This window comes from Solanum verrucosum, unplaced genomic scaffold (genome assembly GCF_900185275.1).
Source record: "Solanum verrucosum unplaced genomic scaffold, falcon-dt-bn FXZP01000050.1, whole genome shotgun sequence".
In the NCBI taxonomy this organism is placed as follows: domain Eukaryota; kingdom Viridiplantae; phylum Streptophyta; class Magnoliopsida; order Solanales; family Solanaceae; genus Solanum; species Solanum verrucosum.
This window is the reverse complement of record NW_026020020.1, coordinates 839,498-859,299: the sequence shown is the minus strand read 5'-3', so window position 1 is coordinate 859,299 and position 19,802 is coordinate 839,498. Positions and strand designations below refer to the sequence as shown.

Sequence of the window (19,802 nt, the reverse complement as noted above, 5' to 3'; positions counted from 1 at the left end):
ACATTCAAATGTTGAATTGGTGAATGAAGTATTCTAACTCCTCAACATAATGCTTTTTTCTTTTCCTTGACAAGTGAGAACTTTCCCTGTTCTTAATTTTTCTAGCCCATATTCTTTTTGTCCTCATCATTATTAGCATTGTCACTCAAGGAAAATATAGTTGATTTTTGGTGTTTGTTTACATTGTTCGAGTATTTACTATGCTTTTTCCTTTTCAGCAAATAGCTACAATTACTTATATTAGCATTGAGATTCTGTTCTACAACTCCACCTTTTACTGAGTTACTTCCTAACTTCGGGGAATAATGTAGCAATCTGTTAGAATTTGACAGATTATTCAACCCTTTTGAGAGATGGAACCATAATTCGGAGATGACATGTCAAGTACCCGGAGCCATCGGTAGAAACCTGGTGCAACAACAAAAACACTTCATCCAAAACTCCTGAGATGCTCCAACTATGAAGTAGCCCCAACGATGACATGTCCTTAACCATCTCAATTCCTGCTTCCTGATTGCTAGAAAAATTGCTCATTTCCCCCGACGTCAACTTGAAATTTCTAGAAGAATTGCTAAAATTCCTTATCAATTCATTCCAAGGTTGACTAAAACAATTAGGGTCCATCTGGAGCAGGTTTGATCCTATAGCTTCCTCTTGAAAATCTCCTGAGGTTGACTTGATAGTTCCAGAAGCATCATCAACACTCCTTATCGGTTGACCAAAGCTATTTGGGTCCATCTGACCCGAGTCCAAACTCGGCTCTGACCCGAGATAGTCATGCAGGTATCTAGGCATTTGAAACGCATCATTATGGGTAGGGTTTAGAAAAATATCATTGAATGATGCGTCAAAAATGATGTCATCAGTTGAGAAATCAACGTTAAAAAATTACATAGGAAAATTCTCAATATTTTCTTGACATGTTGTGGTCATGTGTATGGCGTAAAAAGTTTGGTCCAAATTTTTTTAGTAATTGACCACAAATTTAGCGAGAGACGGAGTAGGAATAGAGAGGAAACTGTCGTTTACTTTTTTTTTATAGTTTTATTTTTGGGATTGTTCAGATTGATCTGTTAGAATTTGTAGATATCATATCTTAGAAATAGAAATTAAGATTCTTAAAGTTTCAAAAAATAAATTTGTAAGGTTGTTTCATTAGTTGGTATATGTATTTTACCAATAAGAGCATGTATGAACACAATAATCCTCTTTTAAATGATCAAACCTTGAGGAAAGATTGCTATTTTTCAATGAAGTAAGGGTTGTAAATATGTGATCCAAGAACCATTTAATTCTATTTATTTTCTCTATGCCTCATTTCACACTTGAAAGGTCATAATCTAGAGTTCAATGATTAGTATATCTTATAAAAATGAATCTTTCTAGTTAAATCAAGAGCACTAGTCTAACAGGTTATTAAGAAAGAAAGTTGAATTTTAGAAAACGTCCTACACATGACCGCAACATACTCTTTACGTCCTACAGATAACTGCAACATACTTTTTACGTCCTACACATGACCGCATCATACTTCATATGTCCTACATATGACCGCAATATATGAAAAAAACGTCGATAATTTTCTATGAAATTTTTGAACTTTGATTTCTCAATTGATGACATTATTTTTTATGCATCATTTGATGATATTTTTCCAAATCTTATCAATGATGATGCATTTCAAACGTCTAATTACCTGCCTAACTGTCTTGGGTCAAAGTCGAGTTTGAAATCAGATCAAATGGACCCAAATAGCTTTGGTCAACCTGGGAGTCAGCTGATGAGTAGTTTTGATGATGCTTCTAAAAGATTTATGTCAACCTGGGGAGAATGTCTCGGGGAAGCCTCGGGCTCGAACCTGGTCTAGATGGGTTTTTATTGCTTACGTCCACGTGGGAATGAATTGATTGGAAATTTTAGTGATTCTGCTAGAAATGTTAAGTTGATGTTGGAGGAAATGAGCAATTTTGTCGGCAATCAGGCAGTGGGAGGTGTGATGGTTATGGAAATGTCATCTTTGGGGCTACTTCATAGTTGGAGCAGCTCAGGATTTTTGGATGAAGTGCCTCCGTCATTGCATAAGGTTTCTACCGATGTCTCCCGGTACTTGAATGTGCCATCTCTGAATTGTGGTTCCAATCTCACAAAAGGGCTGAATAATCTGTCAGATTCGAACAAATTGGTACATTCTTCTGTGAATTTAGGAAGTAATTCAGTAAAAGGTGGAGTTGTAGAACATAAATTCAACGCTAATATAAGTAACTGTAGCTATTTGTTGGAGAGGAAAAAGGGTAGTGAAGACTCAAATAATGTAAGCAAACACCAAAAATTCACTATATTTTTCTTGAGTGACATTGTTAATAATGACGAGGATAAAAAGAGGATGGCTAGATTAATTATAAATAGGAAAAGTATTCACTTGTCAAGGCAGTTAATAAAGCATTATGTTGAGGAATTCTTGTATACAATTAGCATACTTCATTCAACATTTGAATGCAAAGATATCCTATGAAATGGCGGAAAATGTAACTCTAAACGCACAACTTGGAGCAACTGGTGTACCTCCACAAGTGTCGCCACCCCCAGGATATATTCTCGTCCTCCTCTTATGGATGTTATTATACAACCTTAAATGATGAAGCCACAAGGATCACAAGTGTCATTGGTTCCCATTCCAAAGTTGAAACCACAAGCAGCAACGCCCGTGCAAAAAAGTAGCTAGAAGGTGGAGAAAAAGAAGAGTTAGGTGAAAACAAAGAAGGTTTCTAGTTTTAGCTTCCTTGGTGTGTTGTTCTTCACACTTCTCTTTGGTGGGTTGGTTCCTTTATTGAAAATGAGATATGGAGATATAAGGGAACCATTTATGAGTGGGGATTCTTGTGAGTGATTTTTTTGCAAAATATCATGGAAGAGTTTTGAATAATGATGGGCTTGTGAATGGGACTAGTTATTCTGGGAAATACGGTGGAATAGATCATAGTTCACTTTGTGGCCGGGGAGGTTAGGGTGAAAGCAATCAGCAAAATACCAATAAGTCTTCAGATGTGTTTGTTTACGTGGGTTTAGCTAGTGATCCTATGGCAGCCTCTTTTTATGTCCCTAGGAATGATACACTTGTTAAGATTGAGGGGAACTTGATAATTCAATCTGTGTTGGCAAGTGAGAAAAGCCATGACATCTCATGGAAGTGCTCATAAGAAAAATGGAGGCAGGAATTGCCAACTACAATAGTCATTTTTGAGTAAATATTATAAAAATGACTATTTATTTTCACAACGCCTCTGTATTTCACACCTAGAATGTCATCATCTATAGTTCAATGAGTAGTATTTCTTATATAAAGGAATCTTTCTAGTTAAGGATTTATACCTATTTGAGTGCTTTTAAATCAAAAGTACTATCCTAACAGGTAAGCAAGAAGTACAAAATCATAATGGCCCCATATAGTTGTTCATGAAAATTTTCTAACATTTAAGAGGCTTGATGATCTTTATTTATCCAAACTTAATACACATTTTAATTGTTAAACTGATATCCTCGAGTTGTGAAATTAAATACAAATAAAATTGATATTTTATCTGAAATACAATTATGATTAATTTTTTTCATTTTTTACAAACATATTTTTAGCTCCTACATTAATTGTAGAAAATAAAAAAATATCTTGATCATAATGGCCAATTATAAATAAGAAAAATAGATGTATTTTGACATACTTAGTAAAGAACACTGCAAAGGAAGAGAATTTCAGTGGGACCAAGTCACTTTCTTCCATGGTAGTATCTGTTCAGGTTGATCCAAGAGAGATGGGTGATGCTGATGGTGATGGTATTGTTAGTATTTGAAACTTTAGAGAAAAAAAAGAAGGTTCAACAAAAGCTTTTTTCATTCATATTACATATTACAAAAGGCATACACACATGCTTTTCAAAAGTTAGTAGAGACCATATATAGCTAATCACTAGTGTATGTTCTTATAAGACATTCATAAAATAAGGACTACCTTTCCTTTACAAACTAAACATAATATTGAAAAAAGAACCATTAAACAAAAGACTATCTAGAAATATCTCATTTTCTAACACTCCTCCTTGATTTATCTTGGATACTGCCAACTTAGCCCTTAGAACTTCAAATTTTCCCTTAGGAAGAGCCTTTGTCATAATGTCTACAATCTGCTGATCTAAGCTGCAATGAACAAGTGTAACTTCCTCATCCTTCTCTTCTTGTTTGATAGCAAGAAACTTCACTTTTAAATGCTTGCTACTACCGTGTTGAATTGGTTTTTTGGCCATAGATATTGCTGAGTTGTTGTCAACCTTAATGACAGTAGATTCAATAAGATTTTGGTCTAGATCACTCAGAATCTTACTTAACCGTAGAGCTTGATTAGTTTCTCCAACAACATCAATGTATTTTGCTTCAGTAGAAGATTAAACTACCATTTTTTGTTTCTTTGAATTCCATGAGAACAGGCCCGAACAAAGTGTAAAAGCATATCGAGATGTGTTTTTCATATCATTAATGCTTCTTTCCCAATCACTATCTGAATAAACCATCATTTGCCCTTGCTCTTCCTTTTAAAACCAAATAACATAATCAACAGTTCCATTCATATATCTCAACATTTGCTTAGCAACACCAAGATGATCTTGAATCAGAGCTAGCATAAACCTCGACAAAAGACTTGTCGCTAACATGAGATCAGGTCTTGTTGATATTAAATACAACAAACTACCAATTAGACTTCTATAAACTGTTGGATCAGCCCTACACCTCCTTCAAACTTTGAAATCTTATCATTGTGAACCAGTGGGGTTGGTACATGCTTGCACCTCTCCATCTTGAACCTTTTAAGATATCCCCTGCATATATTCTCTGAGAAATTAAGCTTCCATAAGTATCATGATGGATCTTCATTCCTACAAAGTAACTCATTTAACCCAAATAGGACATTTCAAATTTGGTCTTCATATCTTGCTTGAAGTGATTCACCATAGAATTATTGCTTCCCGTTAACAGAAGATCATCAACATAGAGTGACACCACAAGAACATCTCCTCCTGTAGCCTTCTTCACATATAAAGTGGCTTCATTTTCCCTTCTTTTAAAGCCACAATAAATGAGATGAGCATCAATCTTACTGTACTAGGCTTGAGTAGCTTAGTTAAATCCACATAATGGCTTATGAAGCTTGTACACTTAATCCTCCATTCCTGGAACAAAAGCCTTCTGGTTGGTCGACATAAATCTCCTCCTACAACTGTCCATTGAAGAATGCCGATTTCACATCCAGATGATACAACTTTCAATTTGATTGAGCTGCCAAAAAAAATAGCCTTATTGTATCATGTCGTGCGATAGGTGCAAATGTTTCTCCATAATCCGAACCTCCAATTTGCAAGTAACCTTTCATAACAAACATTGCTTTGTATTTATAAACTGAGCTATCTAGATTAATTTTGGTTCTATAAATCCACTTCACCCTATTACAGTTTTGTTAGGAAATTATGATTTCTCTAGAAACTCTTAGATTCTAGATATTTTTGTAGTAGACCAGTCTTTTGATTTAAAATGAGTGGTGGTTAGTGAGCCACATTTGTGCATAGTTTAGTGTGAGATATTTTGTTTATTATGTGATTGTAAATCTCTCACTTTATTTATGTATAAACCTTATGTAATGAAACATCTAGAGAATTATATAGAACCCAAGAAAACTTCAGCCTCCATCATTAAATTTCTATAGAAATTTACAACAATGATTTCCTACTGTTTACACCTTGTAGACTTGAAGATCTTCTTCCTTTTATTTGTAACAATTTCTGACTTTGGGTTTATCAACCACCTTCCAAGTATCATTCTTCTCAATCATACAAATATCCTCTTTTATAACTTCAATCCAAATTTCATGTCTTGATGCTTCTTGATAGCTATTTGGTTATGAGACTGCAACATTAAATCTTTGATATATCTCAGAAAAGAACCTTGTCTTCAAAATTGGCGAATCAAGTGAGGATTCCCCATCTGATTCTTCAACTTTTTTTGGATTTTCAGAGCCAAATGATTGGATTTCAGGCACCAGACACACGTCTAAAAACATGCATTATCTTTCTCAATTTGCTCCTTATCCCAGTTCTAATAAGCATGCTCATCGACTAGAACATCTCTTCTAACTGAAATACTTTTTGTTTGGAAGTTGAATACTCTATAACCGTTGGCTTGCGATGAATAACCAATAAAGATCCCTAATTCACTTTCAGTTCAAGGTTGCTTCCTTCGACCGAAGAAACATGAGAATAACAAATCGAGCCAAAGATTTTGAAGTGCTTCACATATGGTCTTATTCCACTCCATGCCTCAATAGGAGTTTTTCCATCCACAACTTTAGTTGTCAGCGTACTTAACAAATACACTGAAGTAAAAGAAACTTCTGCCCAAAAGCTTTGCGGTAGTTTCTTTTCAAGCAACAAACATCTAGTGATTTCAACAACAATCCTGTTCTTCCGCTCTAAGACTCCATTTTTTCCCGAGTAAATAGCTTACAGTCCACTTGTGATTAATTTTCAAATCTTCACAATACTTATTGAACTCATTTGAAGTGTATTCACCACCATTCCCCAACCTCAAAGACTTTCATTTTAAAACCATTTTTTCTTTCGACAAAAGCTTTGAATTACTTAAAAAAGTGAAAATACTTGAGTCTTGTTACTCAAAAAATACACCCAAGTCATCAATAAAGAACACAAAATATTTATTTGGTCCCAAGATGATGTTTGCATAGGTCCACACACATCTGTGTGAACTATTTCAAGTTTTCAGTTGCCCTCTAGGTAGCACTTTTAGGAAATTGTGACGACCCAAAGTACAACCCAAACGCAACATGAGAGATATAATCAATATAAGTCTCAAATCATAGAATGGCATAAAGGATATCAACACAGTACATCTGAAAAAATGCAAAAACTATTAAGTCTGACATAAGCCTTTCTAACATCATATGAGTGGTTTGGATGTAACCCATACACCACGTACAAGTCTGAAACTGAAAGACCATAAAAGCAATGAAAATATCTATGGCTTTGCCCTCAAACCATGATGACTCACCAATCCAAGTGATTAAGCTGAGTAATCTCCATCTAAGCACACCAGGGAGGAGGAACATCAAGCCCTATATTTTGATACAATATAGGCATAAATATGCATTAGTACGGTTAATGTACTAGGTATGGGGAAATGTACAAAACCATAAACATGATATGCGAGACCAAGTAAAACGTGATAAAAACCTTTATAAAGAAATCATAAATCATATACAAGGTCAATGCATACTTAAAACCATTTGAGAAACTTCCATAAAACCTTTGATAGTAACATAGTTCATTTGTGGAATATTTACCATTAACCAACAATAAGACTATGTGAGCTGTAACATGGAATCTGGTTTGACCCTCACACTGAAAAGGGGAATCTACTTGCCAAGGTAGAACTCCGTCTCATTCATTCTTTGCTTAAGTGTCATTTAAGACAATCCTACGAGGTCACATAGTTAAGGGACAAGGAGATTGCTTCTAGAGACTCGACCTCTACTAACAAGAGAGTCTCAATTTCAAAGTCCTCTCGGTGCTAAGTATATCCCCACGGAAAAGACATAATCATAATCATTTAAAAATATTGGAAAGGCAACAATAAAGACTATTAATCCAATCACAAGTTCATAATAGAGTAGCTCCTTCAAAACCATGATTCCATAAACTTCTTTATAATACACACTTACCTTTCTAAGTATCTAAATCATGATTCCTTTAAATTCTGAGAAAATCTTTCACAAATCATTGATACTTATCTTAAAAGCATTCATAGTTTATAAATCATCCCTTTTATTAAACATGCATAGCTTCATAATCATAATTCATAAGTTCATAGTAAAAATCAAGTATGAAGTATGGGTCCATATGAAATCAATTGAAAAACATATGATTGGATTGAATCATGCATAATATGATCAAATAACATCAATTGAATCATAATAAATAGGACTTATGAAGAATAACCTAAAACACTAGATAATTGAGTGAAATTGAATTGGAGATTTAGAGTTTTCTTTAGGACCCAATGGATAAAAGGAATCCATTGGTGAATTTCCACATACCTTGATAATCAAAGCCCTAAGAATGCAAGGAGGATGAGACCTTGAATATTGAAACCCTAACTTTCATCTTGAAAGCTCTTTAGAGGATTTCAAAGAAGAAGACTTGAGGGATTTGAGATAATTGAGTGAATGAGAAGATTTAGGATTAGTCTAATGAGTAAAAATGGTTATAGTGATAGTTATAGAGCTAAAATGACATAGTTGCAGGTTTAATTTGATAGGAAAAGACAAAAAAACCCTTAATTAAAAACTATCGAAAGACCCTACGACTTTGACCTACGGGCTGTCCTGGTCAGTCATAGAATCATTTACTAGGACTCAAAATTTCTTATCATACAACTAACTCGGAGAACCCAAGTTCAAGCACATATTTAACCAAGTCTAGATCACTTATACGGATCCCACCTACAACCCATAGACTACAGTACTACTCTTCAAATCCTTTCTAGACCTGAGGTCTCAAATCAATTCTCTGAATCACCCTATGGGCACTTCCTACGACCCGTAGACTTACCTACGATCTATCTGTTCTTTCATAGTTCAACTTATTGGGACTTGACATTTTTTCAAATCTCAAACCAAGACCTACAACTTCATTCCTACGGCCCATAGGACATCTTACAGTCCGTAGGTCAGACTCATAGATCAGTGCATTAGTGCCAAAATGAAACTTTTCTATTCAAACTCAACTTTCAATTTCTGAGGTGTTACAAAAGTGTTTTCCTGTGTACCTTACTTATCTGACATGACTCACAATTTTTTTTTGATAGTGAGATCTCAAGTAAGTGTTTAGTCAATCATTTTCATATATAAACTTTAAAGGAGTATAGTTAAAAACGCCCATATCTTTTGTCCCACAATCATGACTCATCCGTACTTGTAAAATTTGCACTATCAAACATCTCTTCTAAAGGAAATGTTTTATCCATCATTTCTACTTTAAAAATCAAACTATCTTCATAGTAAAAAACCAAACAATGTTTGCCCTTAAAAACAAGGAATATCCTTTAGACATCATTTGAATCACACTTAACAAGTTACATGATAAACAAGGAACATACAACATATCATGTATAGATTTATTACCTTGTGTAGTTTAAAAGGCAACTGAACCCTTTCCAAGTGCACCTATTGTTTCACAATTTCCCATCATGTAACACCCAAGAACTAGTAAGCTAAACTAGGGCTTTACGTAAGGGTTCTAGAGCTTTACGTGGGGTTAGAGTTGTAGAAATGACTTCCCATACTTTGAATGAGGGGTTTTGGGGTTAAACGTTAAGGTACAACTCCCCAAGGACCAACCAAGGGTCATTGAGGAGGACCTTAGCAAAACAACCCCCAATCTGCCCTGAGGCAGTGACCCACGAGGGGATTCACACCCCGTGGGTCGACTGATGCCCCATGGGGAGGGTAGTGGGTCAAGACCCCAATAGTGGACCTGCAGGCCACCACCCACGAAGGACCAGCACGGCCCGTGGGTTGGAGCAGGTTGGTTTTAAGGCGGTTTAAGTTAGGGGTTAAGGAAAGGTTCTAGCATTAATTAGTTATTAAGTAGGGTAATTTTATTAGTAATTAGACAATATACATAAAGCTAATAGACCCTTATTTCAATTTACCCAAAGAACCCAAATTCCCTCCAAGAAATTCTCTTTCTAGGAAGCAAAGAAGAAGAAGAAGAAGAAGAAGAAGAAGAAGAAGAAGAAGAAGAAGAAGAAGAAGAATAAGAGAAGCAAGTTAGGGTAAATTCCTCTAGTGATGCAATATTGGTGAGGACTTTATAATCAAGGTATTATAGCTTATTCATCCTAGATTCTTCCATCCATGGAGCCCCATATATTTCCCCCAAGTGTGAAGATGAACCCCAATTCTAGCTAGGGTTTCTTCCTATATTGTGGGTAATGTTGAGTATGATTCCAATTGAGTAGATAGTACTTTTTTATGATTGATTTAGTATTGAATTATGTTATTATGATGATATTATGTGTTTTTCATGGCTAAACCTAGTTAATTAATGAGATTGAAGTAATGTGGGTTTGTGCCCTAAAGAGGGAAATTGAAGACTTAGAGATGATCTTCTAGAATTGATGTTATGAGTATTAATTGTTCAAGAATAGAAACATGTAGACATGAATTGAATTAGATTATAGTATATATAATGAATCATGACTATTAAAGCTTGAAGTCGAACCTTTATGATGATTTATGACTAGAATCACTTGATAATGAAGAATGTGATTAGAATGCCTTGAAATCTAGGTATGTATGATAATTGTAAGAAGTAAAGATTTGAGAGTAGGGCTTGTAGTCATGAATGTTGATCACTAGGGTTTTGAGAGTAAAGCCAATATGATGGATTATGTATGATAAGGCTCCAAAAGTAAAGCTTATATGATAATGGTAGACTATTAGATATAAGGATTATGGTAAAACTTTACTTACCTAATCTACCTTACGGATGTTTGAATGTATGAAGTGATAGAATCGCTTGAGTAATGATATCCATGTCTAATGCAGAATTCTAGATATGGAATTATGCACGAATATGAATCTAAAATGAATCCAAATCCAAGGACGATGAAATGTGATGAGGCTTGTGGTGATTCCCCTAAAGACCTTTGTATGAGAGGGATATAAGGTGACTCCGCTTATCCCTAAATAGATAATCATGAGGAGATTACCCATGACATGATATAAGAAGTATGTGGTGACTACCCTTAAAATGTGACTTCTATAGTAAGGCAAGAGGTGAATACCCATTAGCCTTTATGTTGATCATGGAGGCGAATACCTATGATCCTTATGTAATGATGTGGAGGCTAATACCTACATCAAATAATGGTGGGGCATGAATGCGAATACCTGTGTTTCCTTAAAATAGTTATGGAGGCGAATACCTATGACTATACATGTAAAGTAAGAGGATTGGCCTATATGATAGACATAGAGAGGTGAATATCCATTGGCCCTTATTGATAGACATGGAGAAGTGAGTTCCCATATCTTAAAAACAAGTACAGAGTAATCTAAACATGTCTAATGTGGATTGTAGCTTGATAATTCTTCCATGAGATGTATGCCTTGAGGTGATTCCCCTTGCTTTTATGAACATGTGCATGACTAGTTTGGATTGTAGCTTGAAAGGCCCCTCCAATACATGCATGAATAGAGGTGATTTCCCTTGTCTATGAGAACAAGATGTGATAAACATGAATGAAGAACCTAAAGTGTCTAGTTTAGCATGGGTAGGATTATGGGGTCTTGTTTATGCATTGCACAAGCTTGCCTTGAGGTGACTCATGAAGTGTTTCTCTTATATATTGTATGCTTAGCTTTGATTGTTGCTATAGTGTCTTCCTTGATATGTTTGATTAAAGGTGAATGTTCCATTATCTATGAGAATTATGCTAAGGATGAGTTCCTAAGATGATAAGTATGATTATGATGACCAAAGGGAATACTTAGCATGTATGGGATTATAAGATCCTATCCATGCATTGCGCAAGTATACTTGGAGCTTACTTATGAAGTAGTTTTCTTATGATATGAAAGTCTAAGACTTGACTATGTATGTGGACTATGCTTTATGATGACTAATGCTTAAATTTTGTCTATGTTGGAGATTATGCTTATGATTATGTTGTTATCTCTTATGCTTATGGATTATGTCTTATGTTGACTAACCCTTATGTTATACTCTTATGAGGTTATTCTAGCTATCATATTTAGTACTTTTGTACTAACACATACTTTTACCTACATTCTTATCAAATGTTGGGTTCGATGATTTTATTTCCATTCTTGAGGATAGGTTTCTAGAGGAGCAAAAAGTTGAAGAGTTGGTGAGTTCTCATAGCATCGAGGATAAAGCCACCATTTCCTTTTGTGTCTTTATTTATATGTTAGACTATTGTATGGGCTGTGTCCCAAGAGTTATTGAAGTATTGTTGTAGATGGTTTGAGAGAAAAATGTAGTAAGACTTCCACTTCATTTTATAAAGACTTTGATTGTATGAAAAATATTCTTAAATTCCGCACTTTTGTATTATCTTATGTTATGATATGCTAAGTAGCTTGTATGAGACCCCTTCGGGGTCGAGTACGCCATGTTACATCTAGAGTGTACTCCTTGCCTGAGACAAACTTGGTAATTAGAGCACAAGGTTTAGAATGGTTCTACGATTGTCTCAAACCATGTCTAGTAGATTCTTGTTCATAAATGTGAAGTGTGCCACATTTATGAATAGGAGGCTATTGAATGTTTAGGAAACTTCAGTTCTTCATTCTCTAAGTGGTGCCACAAAGTTTGGCTCTGTTAGGTCCTTGTAATCCATGCCCGTTGGTTTTCAGGGTATGGCCAATACAAGGGAAAATGCTAGGAGAAATGAGGAAGAAAATGTGGATCATGAGGTTCCTCCCCAAGATCCTCCTCAAGCTCCGATTGATCCTCTAGTTGAGAATGTTACTCATAGGGAAGTGGCTGCTTCGGTGAATCCTAATGTAAATTTCACGGCTTCAAGTGTGAGGGAGTTTATTAAGATGAAACCCCCAGAGTTTTATGGCTCCAAAGTGGAAGAGGACCCTAAGGAGTTTATAGATGAGGTTTATAAGGTGCTTGATATCATGGGGGTGATTTTGGTACAGAAAACAGAGTTAGCCGCTTACCAATTGAGAGGGGTAGCACAAATATGGTATGGTCAATGGAAAGAGAACAAAGCGGTAGGAGTGGGTCACATAGAGTGGGAGGTGTTTAAGAATGCATTCCTTGATATGTTCTTTCCCTTAGAATTGAGGGAGTCTAAAATGCAAGAGTTTATTAACCTCCGTCAATGAGGTATTAGTGTTCAAGAGTAATCTCTAAAGTTTACTCAACTCTCTAAGTATGCTCCAACTTTAGTGGAGGATTCAAGGGTTAGGATGAAAATTTTTATGATGGGAGTGTCCGACTTAGTAGCAAAATAATGTCGTACGACAATGCTTGTTGTGATATGGATATCTCACGTCTTATGGTTTTCGCCCAACAAATTGAGGAGTCAAAACTCAAGGAAGAATCTAGGGAGAAAAAAAGGTCTATATGGGATGATGATAAGTCTTTTAATGATGAGTCTGATGAACAAGGCCGCCCTAGGTTTAGACAGAAGTTCCTCGGGCAAAGTCCCTCAACCACTCATAAGTTCAACCAAAAAGGGGTGCCTAGCCTTAAGCCACAAGGAGATAGTAGTGGGGTTTTATTTCCAGGGTGTAGTATGTGTGATAGAAGGCATGAGGTTGAATGCCTAGCGGGTTCTAATGTTTGTTTTAGGTGTGGTGAGTTGGGCCACAAGATAAGGCATTACCCTAAAGTTGCTAGAATGAAGGAGATACTTGGCGTAGGTCCCAACCCTACCCTTCCTACGGTACAATTTGTTTGGGAGGGAGTGCTCCAAAGAAGAATAGATCTTAAGCTCTCTAATCTAGAGGTGATAAGCGTGACCTCCTTATGTTGCTATCGGTATGCATTTTAAGCTTTATCTAGATTCCAGTGTTTCTTATCATTTATGACTTGATAGATTTAATATGATAGACTTTGATGTTATATTTAGTATGAATGAGCTTCATTGTTGCTTTTATGTTATAGATGATGTTTAGAAGAGTTGTGTAGGCTTACTCCCAAGGGGAGGGGTGATGTGCCTAGATAGCAAGGCCATTGTGTGTTTATGTGTGGCCATTATTTCTTTATATGTATGTTCATGAAAAAGTTTAGGTCTTGATAGAAATGACTTATGTGCATTGTTTTACCTCATGTTGTAGTGCATTGAGTAGAGTTGCTTGTATAACTTCATGAAATGAATTAATGAGCATGCCTTAGTTTGGGGTTGAAAGATTCTTCTTGAATAAATGCTTTTTGAGAGTAAATTGCATTTAGGCTCCACGAGTGTATGTTGAGCATGTTTTAGCTAGGAGATGGTAGTTCCTCCTTGAATATGAGTAGATATAGAATTTCATGCATTTTTGGTTGTTAGATGTAGTTTTTACTCCTTGTGTTGCATTGAATATGTTTAGCTTGGAATTGAAATTTTCCTCCTTTGTTTATGTGAATTTAGATGTATTGCATGCATGATGGGTTGCTAGTCTAGAGTTGTGACCTTAAGAAGTACCTAGAGTGTCATTCGAGGAAGAATGTTCCCAATGGGAGATATTGTAACACCCGAGAACTAGTAAGCTAAATTAGGGCTTTACGTAAGGGTTCTAGAGTTTTACGTGGGGGTTAGAGTTGTAGAAATAACTTCCCGTACTTAGAATGAGGGGTTAAACGTCAAGGTACGACTCCCCAAGGACCAACCAAGGGTCCTTGAGGAGGACCCTAGCAACCCCAAATCTACCCCAAGGCATTGACCCACGAGAGGACTCACGCCCCGTGGGAAGGTCGTCGATCAATACCCCAATAGTGGACCTGCAGAACACCACCCACAGAGGACCAACACGGCCTGTAGGTTGGGGTCTCGTGGGTTGGAACAAGTTGGTCTTAAGGCGGTTTAACTTAGGGGTTAAGGGAAGGTTCTAGAATTAATTATTAAGTAGGGTAATTTTCATAGTAATTAGGCCACCTATATAATGCTAATACACCCTTAATTAGATGATTCTAAATCATTATTTCAATTCAACCAAAGAACCCAAATTCCCTCCAAGAAATTCTCTCTTTAGGAAGCAAAGAAGAAGAAGAAGAAGAAGAAGAAGAAGAAGAAGAAGAAGAAGAAGTTAGGGTAAATTCCTTCATTGATGCAACCTTAGTGAGGTCTTTATAATCAAGGTATGATAGCTTATTCATCCATGGATTCTTCCATCCATGGATCCACCTAGATTTCCTCGAATTGTGAAGATGAACCTCAATTCTAGCTAGGGTTTCTTCCTATATTGTGAGTAATGTTGAGTATGATTCCAATTGAGTGAATAGTACTTGTGTATGATTGAGTTAGTATTGAATTATGTTATTATGATGATATTAGGTGTTTTCCATGGCTAACCCTAGTTAATTGATGAGATTGAAGTAATGTGGGTTTATGCCCTAAAGAGGGAGATAAAAGACTTAGAGATGATTTTCTAGAATTGATGTTATGAGCTTAATTGTTCAAGAATAGAAACATGTAGACATAAATTGAATTAGATTATAGTATATATGATGAATCATGACTAGTAAAGCTTGAAGTTGAACCTTTGTGATGATTTATGACTAGAATCACTGGCTAATGATGATTGTGATTAGAATGCCATGAAATCTAGGTATGTATGATGGTTGTAAGAAATAAAGCTTTGAAAGTAAGGCTTGTAGTCATGAATGTTGATCACTAGGGTTTTGAGAGTAAAGCCAATATGATGGATTATGTATGATAAGGCTCCAAAGGTGAAGCTTATATGATAAGGGTAGACTATTAGATAGAATGGTTGTGGTAAGACTTTACTCATCTAATCTACCTTATGAATAGTTGAATGTATGAAGTGATAGAATCACTTGAGTCATGATGATATCCATGCCGAATGTATAATTCTAGATATGGTATTATGCATGAATTTGATATGATATGAAAGGCTCTCTCACATAGAATGATTCTAGGTGGAAAGGTTTGCTCACCTAAAATGAATCTATGTCCAAGGACTATGAAATGTGATGAGGCTTGGGGTGATTCCCCTAAAGACCTTTGTATGAGAGGGATGTGAGGTGACTCCCTTTATCCCTAAATTGATAATCATGAGGAAATTACCCATGACATGATATGAGAAGTGTGTGGTGACTACCCTTATAATGTGACTTCTATAGTAAGGCAAGAGGTGAATATCCATTAGCCTTTATGTTGATCATGGAGGCGAATACCTATGATCCTTATGCAATGATGTGTAGGCGAATACCAACATCATATAATGGTGGGGCATGGAGGTGAATACCTATGTTTCCTTAAAATAGTTATGGAGGCGAATACCTATGACTTTATATGTAAAGTAAGAGATGAATACCCATTTGGCCTATATGATAGACATAGAGAGGTGAATATCCATTTTCCCTTATGATAAACATTGAGAGGTGAGTTCCCATGTCTTAAAAAAAAGCAAAGAGTAATATGAACATGTCTAGTGTGGATTGTAGATCGATAGGCCTTCCATGACATGTATGCCTTGAGGTGATTCCCCTTGCTTTTATGAACATGAGCATGACTAGTTTGGATTTTAGCTTGAAAGGCCCCTCCAATACATGCATGACTAGAGGTGATTTCCCTTGTCTATGATAACAAAAGATGATAAACATGAATGAAGAACCTAAAGTGTCTAGCTTAGCATGGGTAGGATTATGGGGTCTTTTTCATGCATTGCACAAGCTTACCTTGAGGTGACTCATGAAGTGTTTCTCTTATATGTTTTATGCTTAGCTTGGATTGTTGCTATAGTGCCTTCCTTGATATGTTTGACTAAAGGTGAAGGTTCCCTTGTCTATGAAAATTATGCTAAGGATGCGATCCTAAGATGTTAAGTATGATTATGATAACCAAAGGGAATACTTAACATGTATGGGATTATGGGATCCTATCCATGCATTGCATAAGTATACTTGGAGGTTACCTATGAAGTAGTTTTCTTCTGATAAGAAAGTCTAAGACTTGACTATGTATATGGACTATGCTTTATGATGACTAATGCTTACATTATTTCTATGTTGGAGATTATGCTTATGATTATGTTATTGTCTCTTATGCTTATGGATTATGGATTATGCTGACTAACCCTTATTTTATGCTCTTATGATGTTATGCTAGCTATCTTATTTAGTACTTTTGTACTAACACATACTTTTGCCTACATTCTTATCAAATGTAGGGTTTGGTGATTTTGAGTTCCATTCTTGAGGATAGGTTTCTATAGGAGCAAGGAGTTGAAGACTTGGTGAGTTCTCATAGCATCGAGGATAAAGCCACCAATTCCTTTTATGTCTTTCTTTATATGTTTGACTATTGTATGGGCTATGTCCCAAGAGTTATTCAAGTATCGTTGTAGATGGTTTGAGACAAAAGTGTAGTAAGACTTTCTCTTCATTTTATAAAGACTTTGATTGTATGAAAAATGTTTTTAAGTTTCACACTTTTCTATTATCTTATGTTATTATATACTAAGTGGCTTGTATGAGAACCCTTCGGGGTCGAGTATGCCATGTTTCATCTAGGGTGTACCCTTGGATCGTGACATATCCTAACTTTAGTTTTGATTGACTTGTCAAGTGTGTGAAACATGAGCTCATTGTGTGACATATGTCTCGTACTTCCACTGTCTATGAACAATGAGGCTTTGTTAGTTATGTTTTCTTCATGAGAAGTCATAAACAAGCTTTCTTCTTCCTAGTTTGACTCTTCTGTAAATTTGCTTGTTGCACATGGCGTTGTTGTGGTTGATTTTGGTTTAACCCACAACTCTTCTCAATATGACCCATTTTTCTACAAAATCTGCATTGGATCGATGGATTTCCTTTGAACCAATAGTCCTCATTTTCTTCATGATTGATTCTTTTACAATGGTTGAAAGGTTGAGACTTTCCTTTCTTTGAAGGTTCCTTCCATGTTTTTCCCGTTACTACTTTCTCTTCATATATCCTTATATTTTCCTTCTCATGTTGCTTATCTTTATGGTTTTCTTGAAATGCCACTTCAGCTACTTGTTCATATTTTATACTTGATCATTGTTCTCGACCTTGCAACTTGCCGCTCAATTCCACTACAGATAAAGTCTTCAGATGTCAAGATTCCTCTATTGCAGAAATATTAGACTTGAACCTTGTTGGTAAGCTTATCATCATCTTTTCCACAACCTTTGAATCTGAAAAGGTTCAACAAAATAGACTTATTTGGCTTCCAATCTCCACAAGTTTGGCATAATACACTTTCATAGTATCTCCTTCTTTCATCTTTAACATCTCAAATTCTCATTTGAGAGTTAAGAGTTTAACAACCTTCCCTCTGTCACTTCCATTGAACTCCTCTTTTATCCTTTCTCTTGCTTCTTTAGGTGTTCTACAAGCCATAATTCTTGTGAAAATCACATCTGAAAGTGTGAATGAAGACATGTGATAGCCTTTGGTTTCCTTGACTTCGTATCTTCATAAATCTTCAGTTGTGCAACTGTTGGATTTGGTCAAAGTGGAGGAGGATAATCTTCACTTTCAATTGTTTCCCATAGACTAAGAGATTTGAGATAAACCTTCATGTTTATCACCCATATGTGATAATTTTCTCCTGTAAACATAGGACGGCCTGCACCCAAGAAGTTGTTTGATAACATGTTACTAAAGGCATACACATATAGCTATATAAGCTTGTCAAAAGTTAGTAGAGACCTTACCTATCTAACCACTATTGTACTTTATCACAAAACATATTCCATAAAACAAGGACTAACTTTCTTGTACAAACTAAACATAATATTAAGAAAGAACCATTAAAAGGGATTATTTAGAAATATCTCATTTTCTAACCGGCATCATGGGTCCGAAGTCCCTCTTTTGGATATTCGTAGTTGTGTTAATTGATAGTGTCAAGTATATCACCTATTCTTGCATGATTCCACTTAAAGGATGTGCTCCTCTGGTGAAGTCACCTGAAGATGGAGTGTTCATGTCGCAAAAACATCACATATTTTGTAGATAGCATAAGATCTACTAATAGTCCTCATTGTTCACGTAGCTTCAATGTGTAATAGTATAAACTTAAACACCTATCATTAACTAATGGAGGGTAATTGTTGTCTTCTCTATGTGTGATATGATTCTACAATAATACATTATCGCTCCTTATTTATCGAAAGAAGAAAACGAATGTTCCTTTGAGTTATATGTATAATGCGTGTGCACTCTATATTTATATTTACTAAAAAATGACTAATGTTGTTGGAAATTCCTTACATTAGCAAATAACTAGAAAACCTCTGACTCTCTTTGAAATGATATGACATCTTAGATTCATTTTTAGTTCATGTATACTGAAATAGATTCACCTTTATGTATTTGAAAGCAAATTCTCAAATGATATTTATACACCGATTTCAAGATGTCTTTCATTTATTTCAGTGTTTATGATAATTGAAAACTCATAAATTCTTGTTACCTGTTTCCACCCAAGCTGATTTTGCTTAGTGTCACATTATATACTCAGTACATACCATGTATTGACTGCATACTTTTCTGTTGCAACTTTCCATTCAGTAGTTGGCGAGTTCTCCTCATTTGGAGACTTCAAAAAGTAGTAAGTAGTTAAATTTTCCATCAAGACAATTAATTGTTTTGCGATAGCTAGAAGCCATGTCCCGACAAAAAATAAATCTTCTTTATTCTAGTTAGTAGAGACTTTACATCAGACATTAGTTGTTTAGTTCCACGGATCTTTCAGTCATATCATTCGGGCTAGATTCTGGACACGTGTGTTGCACGTGTATTTCGTGTGAATTTTTATAGATTAAAATTCCGTGAAAACATGCATTTAATGAGTACTAAATTACAATACTTACTAATAAATGTTTAAGAGTTCTAATAGAGAGAAAACACAAAAAAGAAGAGAGCAAAGAAGGAAAGAAAATACTATGCACACATTCTTTTTAAGACTTTATAAATCTTACAATATACATGGAAAAGGGAATATAAAATTAG

The 19,802-nt window shown here is 35.5% G+C and overlaps 1 protein-coding gene and 1 pseudogene across 1 annotated transcript in view; both read left to right on the top strand.

The window, feature by feature from the left end:
• Positions 1-19,802, top strand: part of LOC125821071 (tetraspanin-6) — a 1,176,838-nt gene that overhangs the window by 802,612 nt on the left and 354,424 nt on the right. The window lies entirely within an intron of this gene.
• On the top strand, positions 1,586-3,231 carry LOC125821048 (bZIP transcription factor 17-like; annotated as a pseudogene).